The sequence below is a fragment of the Macrobrachium rosenbergii genome, chromosome 41, assembly GCF_040412425.1.
Source record: "Macrobrachium rosenbergii isolate ZJJX-2024 chromosome 41, ASM4041242v1, whole genome shotgun sequence".
Classification (NCBI taxonomy): Eukaryota; Metazoa; Arthropoda; class Malacostraca; order Decapoda; family Palaemonidae; genus Macrobrachium; species Macrobrachium rosenbergii.
The window spans coordinates 94,890,488-94,897,989 of record NC_089781.1 but is presented as its reverse complement, the minus strand read 5'-3'; the positions used below and the strand labels follow the sequence as shown (position 1 = coordinate 94,897,989).

At 31.7% G+C, this 7,502-nt stretch overlaps 1 protein-coding gene across 1 annotated transcript in view; it reads left to right on the top strand.

Moving 5' to 3' along the window:
* Positions 1–311: 311 nt before the first annotated feature.
* The window catches only part of LOC136827021 (zwei Ig domain protein zig-8-like), a 478,879-nt gene continuing 471,688 nt past the window's right edge, over positions 312–7,502 (top strand). Inside the window, exon 1 of the mRNA XM_067084707.1 lies at positions 312–392. The gene's annotated coding sequence lies outside the window, so the exon portion shown is untranslated. The remainder of the gene's footprint in view (positions 393–7,502) is intronic.

Below are 7,502 nucleotides of genomic sequence, written 5' to 3'. Positions count from 1 at the left end.
AGAGGGCTGCAAATTGGCATGTTGATCATCCACCTTCCAGTCATCGAGCATACCAAATTGCAGCCCTCAAGCCTCAGCAGTTTTTATTTTGTTTAAGGTTAAAGTTAGCCACAATCGTGCTTCTGGCAACGATATAAGATAAGCCACCACCGGACCGTGGTTAAAGTTTCATGGGCCGCAGCTTATACAGAATTATACCGAGACCACCGAAAGATAGATCTATTTTTGGTGGCCTTGATTATGCGCTGTAGCGGCTGTACAGAAAACTTCGGCGCATTTTTTACTTGTTAATCATTCGTTTCTCTCACTTTCAGATTCTTCAAGGAGAGTTTCCTGTCCAAGTCTTGGTGTCGAAATCTTTGGCTGACTTGGCGTAATCGCAGGACAAAAAGGTAATGTCAGTTGATGTTTATTTACTTGTTTTATTTATATATTTAGTTTGAACTTTGTTATTGAACTATTCTGCAGCCTCTCTCTCTCTCTCTCTCTCTCTCTCTCTCTCTCTCTCTCTCTCTCTCTCTCTCTCTCATACTTAATTTATACATAACGTACATTTTAACTCCTTAATGAAAATTACACCACCGTAAAATACGTGTGATCTCTCTCTCTCTCTCTCTCTCTCTCTCTCTCTCTCTCTCTCTCTCTCTCTCTCTCTCTCTCTCTTAATTTATACATACACATACATATCGTAAATAATAAATCCTTAATGGAAATTACATCACCGTAAAATCCGTGGGATCTCTCTCTCTCTCTCTCTCTCTCTCTCTCTCTCTCTCTCTCTCTCTCTCTCTCTCTCTCTCTCTCTCTCTCTCAAAATCATTAAAATTCGGCATTATTAAGGAATTTGTCTTTATACAAGACTGTTTCAGGTTCGTGCAAATAACATGAGGTGGAGTCAACCTTTGATGTTACATGTAGCGAAAAATAAATCGCTGTTTTATCTTAAATTTAAGTTCTTGTGGCATTCGGTATCACGTTAAGAATTTTAGAATATCTGGATTGGAATTATTATTTTTATAAACTGGCGGCGCGTCAATCATGGTCATTAATGTCGAAAATACACGACTTTCACAAAATTCAATTTACTGTATAAAAAAATGTCCAAATAAAACTGTGCTCATATAACTCACGAATACAATCGAATACTCTCAGTTAATTTCATTAACCAATACCTATCTTTTATTAATAAGATGAAGGAATTCATTATAACCTTCAAAACATAACACACACACACACACACACACACACACACACACATACACCAAAAATTATTGTCTAGTGAGATCAGATGTTTAGTTCGGACAAGCAAGGCATTTTGTGGTAATGTTCAATGCTTCGTTTTCTGTCTTGTAATATAATGAATTTAACATGTCCATTGTTAAAATACACATTTTTTCCATTTTATATTTTTTATGGAAAAAACAGCGATCTTCCTAACATATTTTTCGGTGGCGATGACCTTTGTTGTTGTGACACCAGATGACTTAATATTAGATCAATCAGTCAACCTTGCAGTGCCCTGTGTCGATGACCTTTGTTGCTGTGACACCAGATGACTTAAAATAGATCACTCAGTCAACCTTGCAGTGCCCTGTGTCGATGACCTTTATTGTTGCTGTGACACCAGATGACTTAAAATAGATCACTCAGTCAACCTTGCAGTGCCCTGTGTCGATGACCTTTATTATTGTGACACCAGATAGTCTAATTTTCAATCAGTCAATCAGTATTCCAGTTCCCGGACCTGGTTTGGGTAGTCGTGCCAATCTCGGTGTCTTCAACAATTTTTTTTTTATTTATAAATTCCTATAATTGTACTTAGAAATTCTAGTCTTCAAAAGTTTAAATCAGAATATGAACGAAATTCTAGTCTTCATAAGTTTAAATCAGAATATAAAAAGGTTTTTCTCTTATCAGTTCCTAGGATTGAACTTCGAAAATTCCAGTCTTCATAAGTTTAAATCAGAATATAAAAAGGTTTTTCTCTTATCAGTTCCTAGGATTGAACTTCGAAAATTCCAGTCTTCATAAGTTTAAATCAAAATATAAAAAGTTTTTTCTCTTATCAGTTCCTAGGATTGAACTTCGAAAATTCCAGTCTTCATAAGTTTAAATCAGGTCATACAGATGTTTTTCTCTTATGAATTCCTTCTATCATACTTCGAAAATTCTAGTTTTTGTAATAATAATAATAATAATAATAATAATAATAATAATAATAATAATAATAATAATAATAATATATCCCTTATTTCAGCTCAGGGCCGTATACATGGAATATACAAATGCAACGCACACAATATGGTATACATAAGATAACATGATATGAAAAAAAAAATTGACAGTATCCACACAGTTGCTGAAGAAGTAGAAAAAATAGAATTCATAATAACGACAATGGCAGTAATTATATGGAAAAAAATAGTTAAAAAAAAATATTAAAAACATAACAATTAAAAATACAGAACGTACAAATGTTTTCCTCTTATAAATTCCTACGATTGAACTTCGAAAAGTCCAACCTTCGAAAAATTAAGTCAGAAAGTACAAATGTTTTTCTCTCATAAGGTCCTTCGGTTATACTTCGAAAATTCAAGTCTTTATTAATTTAAGTCAAACCATATAAATGTTTTTCTCTAATAAATTCCCATCATTAAACTTCGAAAATTCCAATCTTCAGAAAATTAAGTCAGAACGCGCAAATGTTTTTCTCTCATAAGTTCCTTCGATTATGCTTCGAACATTCAAGTCTTTATTAATTTAAGTCAAACCATATAAATGTTTTTCTCTCAAAAATTCCCATCATTAAACTTCGAAAATTCCAATCTTCAAAAAATTCAGTCAGAACGTACAAATGTTTTTCTATCGAAAATTCCTCCGGTTATACTTCGAAAATTCGTCTTTATTAATTTAAGACAAACCATATAAATGTTTTTCTCTCAAAAATTCCCATCATTAAACTTCGAAAATTCCAGTCTTCAAAAAATTCAGTCAGAACTTACAAATGTCTTTCTCTCATAAGTTCCTTCGATTATACTTCGAAAATTAAAGTCTTTATTAATTTAAGTCAAACCATATAAATGTTTCTCTCAAAAATTCCCATCATTAAACTACGAAAATTCCAGTCTTCAAAAATTCAGTCAGAACGTACAAATGTTTTTCTATCGAAAAATACTTCAAAATTCGTCTTTATTAATTTAAGTCAAACCATATAAATGTTTTTCTCTCAAAAATTCCCATCATTAAACTTCGAAAATTCCAGTCTTAAAAAAATTCAGTCAGAACGTACTTCGAAAATTCAAATTTTTCATAAATTTAAGCCGGAACAGGAAAGCACCAGATTATTTTATAACGTTTTAGAGAGGCGTGGACGAGTGATCGCACCGATGTGGCCTCCTCACCCATCCTAGAGGCGGAATAATATAAAAAAAGAGCATTAAAATAATCCACAGGTACAATGTTACAATGTTTAAAAGGCAACTGCGTTAGGCCTGAATAATATGTTGAGCGGAATTGCGGGCAGACACCACTGTTAGTGAGGGTTTTGTGTAGATGTGGGAAGGAATTTTGAAGCTTCAGGGATCTCTCTCCCTCTCTCTCTCTCTCTCTCTCTCTCTCTCTCTCTCTCTCTCTCTCTCTCTCTCTCTCTCTCTCTCTCTCTGAGAGATAGAAGGAGGGTCAGGTGTTTCATCTTTCAAGGGAGAATTAGCTGAGCAATTTTGCTGAAGTATTCAACATTACTGGTAGCTCTAATAAAACCTCCTATTTTATTGATGATAGGATGTCTTGCCTGCGTATATATATGTGTGTGTGTGTGTGTATGTATGTATGTATGTTATATGTGTATATATACTGTACATACATTATATATATATATATATATATATATATATATATATATATATATATATATATATATATATATATATATATATATATATATATATGTATATATATATACATATATATACACACATATATATTATTATATACATAAATTTACATATACACACATATTCATAATATACACAGCCCTAAACATTAGAAAATATGTCCACAAAACTGTAAAACAAGTGTGACAAGAAGGAGTATATATATTTAAAACCTTTCCGTCTCCGTGACAGTATCCTCTGTAAATTCTCTCTCTCTCTCTCTCTCTCTCTCTCTCTCTCTCTCTCTCAGTATGTGTTTCCCCCCCCCTTTTTTTTATTTATTTTTCTCTGTGAGGCAGACATTTGAAAGGTCCGTCTCTCCGACGCCACCTTCGGTAAAGTCACTCTCTCTCTCTCTCTCTCTCTCTCTCTCTCTCTCTCTCTCTCTCTCTCTCTCTCTCTCCACCAGGTCGCTTCTCTTTTTTTCATTTTTTAAGGCAGACATTTGAAAGGTTTGTCTCGACGACAGCACTCTCTCTCTCTCTCTCTCTCTCTCTCTCTCTCTCTCTCTCTCTCTCTCTCTCTCCACCAGGTCCTTCTCTTTTTTTAAATTTTCTTTAAGGCAGACATTTGAAAGGTCCGTCTCGACGACAGCACTCTCTCTCTCTCTCTCTCTCTCTCTCTCTCTCTCTCTCTCTCTCTCTCTCTCCTCAGTCCCACCATCCTGCCCGCTATGTCTCCTTTTTTTTTATTTATTTTTCCTTTGAGGCGTACATTTGAAAGGTGAATTTTTAAAACCGTAGGCCGCGAAAGAGCAAGCCCTTGTGACTCTGAATCATATATAAACAGTTGCAGCTTTTATTTGTTGTCTTTGTTTGGGCAAATAGAAAAAAAAAAACAGTTACAAAAAAATGAAAAGTTAAAACCTGCGTGTTTTTGTTCCTACGGGGTTTTCTTATAGAATATTGATCGAGAAAAATGAATCACACTAAAATGATTTATTATGAAGGAGGGCATTTTTATAGCCTAATTTTTTTTTATTTCTCTTTTTTTTTTTTTGTCTTTCATTGATAATTAAAATGTAACGGACTCTTGTTAAAATGATCTATTTTGATGAAGAGAATCACTGCAAATGTTGCTTTGTTGAGAAAATGGTTTTGTATTAGCATAAAAATTTATATTTTTTTAATACTTTTTATGAAGATTTTTTTATGTATTCATAATTGCTTTCACGCAAATATAATTTCTTTCTATTGTTCAACTGTTTTCCATGGAATCTGTATCATAGTGTATTACACAATGGCAATTTTTTTAATCATTAAGACTCTTTCGTCACATTACCTTTAGGTTAATTTGTTATGAATTAAAAAATATATATGATTAAGTATATAATATATATATATATATATATATATATATATATATATATATATATGTATATATATATATATATATATAAATAGTCTATATATATATATGTATATAGGCTATATACATATACATATATACATAAATTTATATATATATATATATATATATATATATATATATAGAATATATATATGTATATATATACATATATATGGGTGTGTGTTTGCATGTATATAATATACACACATAAAAATGAATGGTTGCAAAACTTTTATATATGTTTGGATGATGTGGAGAGACGAAACGTCTCACAGAGAGAGAGAGAGAGAGAGAGAGAGAGAGAGAGAGAGAGAGAGAGAGAGAGAGAGAGAGAGAGAGAGAGAGAGATCGCGCGTGTTTTACGGCAGTGTAATTTTCATTAAGGAGTTAATGGTCGGACACCCGCAAGATTGATGAAACACCTTTCCGCCATAAAGAAATTTTTCCTCGCATTCCAAATGGACTTGATTTTGTCCACTTTGAAAACGAGAAAGTCTCATCATACGGGAGCGAGATTACTTCTCTCGTATAAATAAATAGACGCCATATGAGCACAGACGAAATTAGCATACAGAGAGGAGTATTCTTTTTTTTTTTTTTATTTCTTTTTTTTCACATTATGGTGGTTTTACTTCGAGGGGAAGAAGGCTCCGTTGAAAAATACTCTGGAGTTTCTGCCCACTTTTATCTCTGAATTGATAAATCTCGGATGAGTGGGCTTGTATGAATCTCCCAGCAGTCTTCCTTACGATTCTTTAAGACTTCACGCACACTCACATATATATATTATTATGTATATATATATATACACATAATATATATATATATATATATATATATATATATATATATATATATATATATATATATATATATATATATATATATATATATACTATATGTGTGTTTGTGTGTATATATCCATATACATATATGTATATATATGTATATATATACATATATTTATTTATTTATTTATTTATTTATATATTTATTTGTTTATATGTATCTTATAGACACGACCACTGATCTCTCTTGGTCTTTTTGTATGGTCGCCTATCAAAATCACGACCAGTTACTGTGTTGTATAACCAGCGATACAACGAACGGATTGGCGACGCCAGTTATGTATGTGTGTTTGTGTGTATAACAAACCCATTTATTTCTAGGGATAACGGACATTTATCCTTCTGAAATTGGACACAATGACTGACAGGAATCCATCTCATCCAAGATACTGCTTTCAGTTATTTTAGTTAATTCCCTCTATAAATAGACTTTCAAATAGCTATCAAGAAAAAGAATAGACATAAGATACCAATAAAAGAAAGGGTATTAAGATTATTTAAAATTATCAGTTATTAAAAGAAAAAATCGTTGATGCCAGGAACTCTTTGCACTTGTTGATAATTTGTAATATAGTTCATCTTAAAAGATATTGGTGTTCCAAAGTGCATATTTAGAATTATTATTATTATTATTATTATTATTATTATTATTATTATTATTATTATTATTATTATTATTATTATTATTATTATTATTATTATTACGAAGGAAGAAGACCCTCCTTGAGGCGAGTTTTGTGGAATGAAATGGCTGCATTTTGCGAATTTATTTTTTACTGAGTTTTCTCAATTCTTCTATTGATTCGTTTTTCCTGATATTGACTAATATTGATGTGCAGGAAAAGCGAATTATTAGAAGAATTGAGAAAACTCAGTATAAATTCAATTCGCAAAATGCAGCCATATTATTCAACAAAATATTATTATTATTATTATTATTATTATTATTATTATTATTATTATTATTATTATTATTATTATTATTATTATTATTATTAGAAAACCCACAATAAAGGTAGATCTCTATACCAGCATTTTCAGCTGTCCTGTTTAGCAGGCCTCTTCTAAGAGAGGGTAGACCCCCCTATTATTATTATTATTATTATTATTATTATTATTATTATTATTATTATTATTATTATTATTATTATTATTATTATTATTATTATTATTAGAAACCCCCTAAATCCCTCTATACCAGCATTCTGCAATATTTGCTAAACACTCCCTCAGAATATTGACACAACTGAAGACTTTTCGAAATCTGACTTCCCGAAATCCCTCGTTTTTGGCAAGCGGAGAGAGAGAGAGAGAGAGAGAGAGAGGGGGGGGGGCGATGAGGGCCAAAAAGGAATAGGTGGACATTCCATCA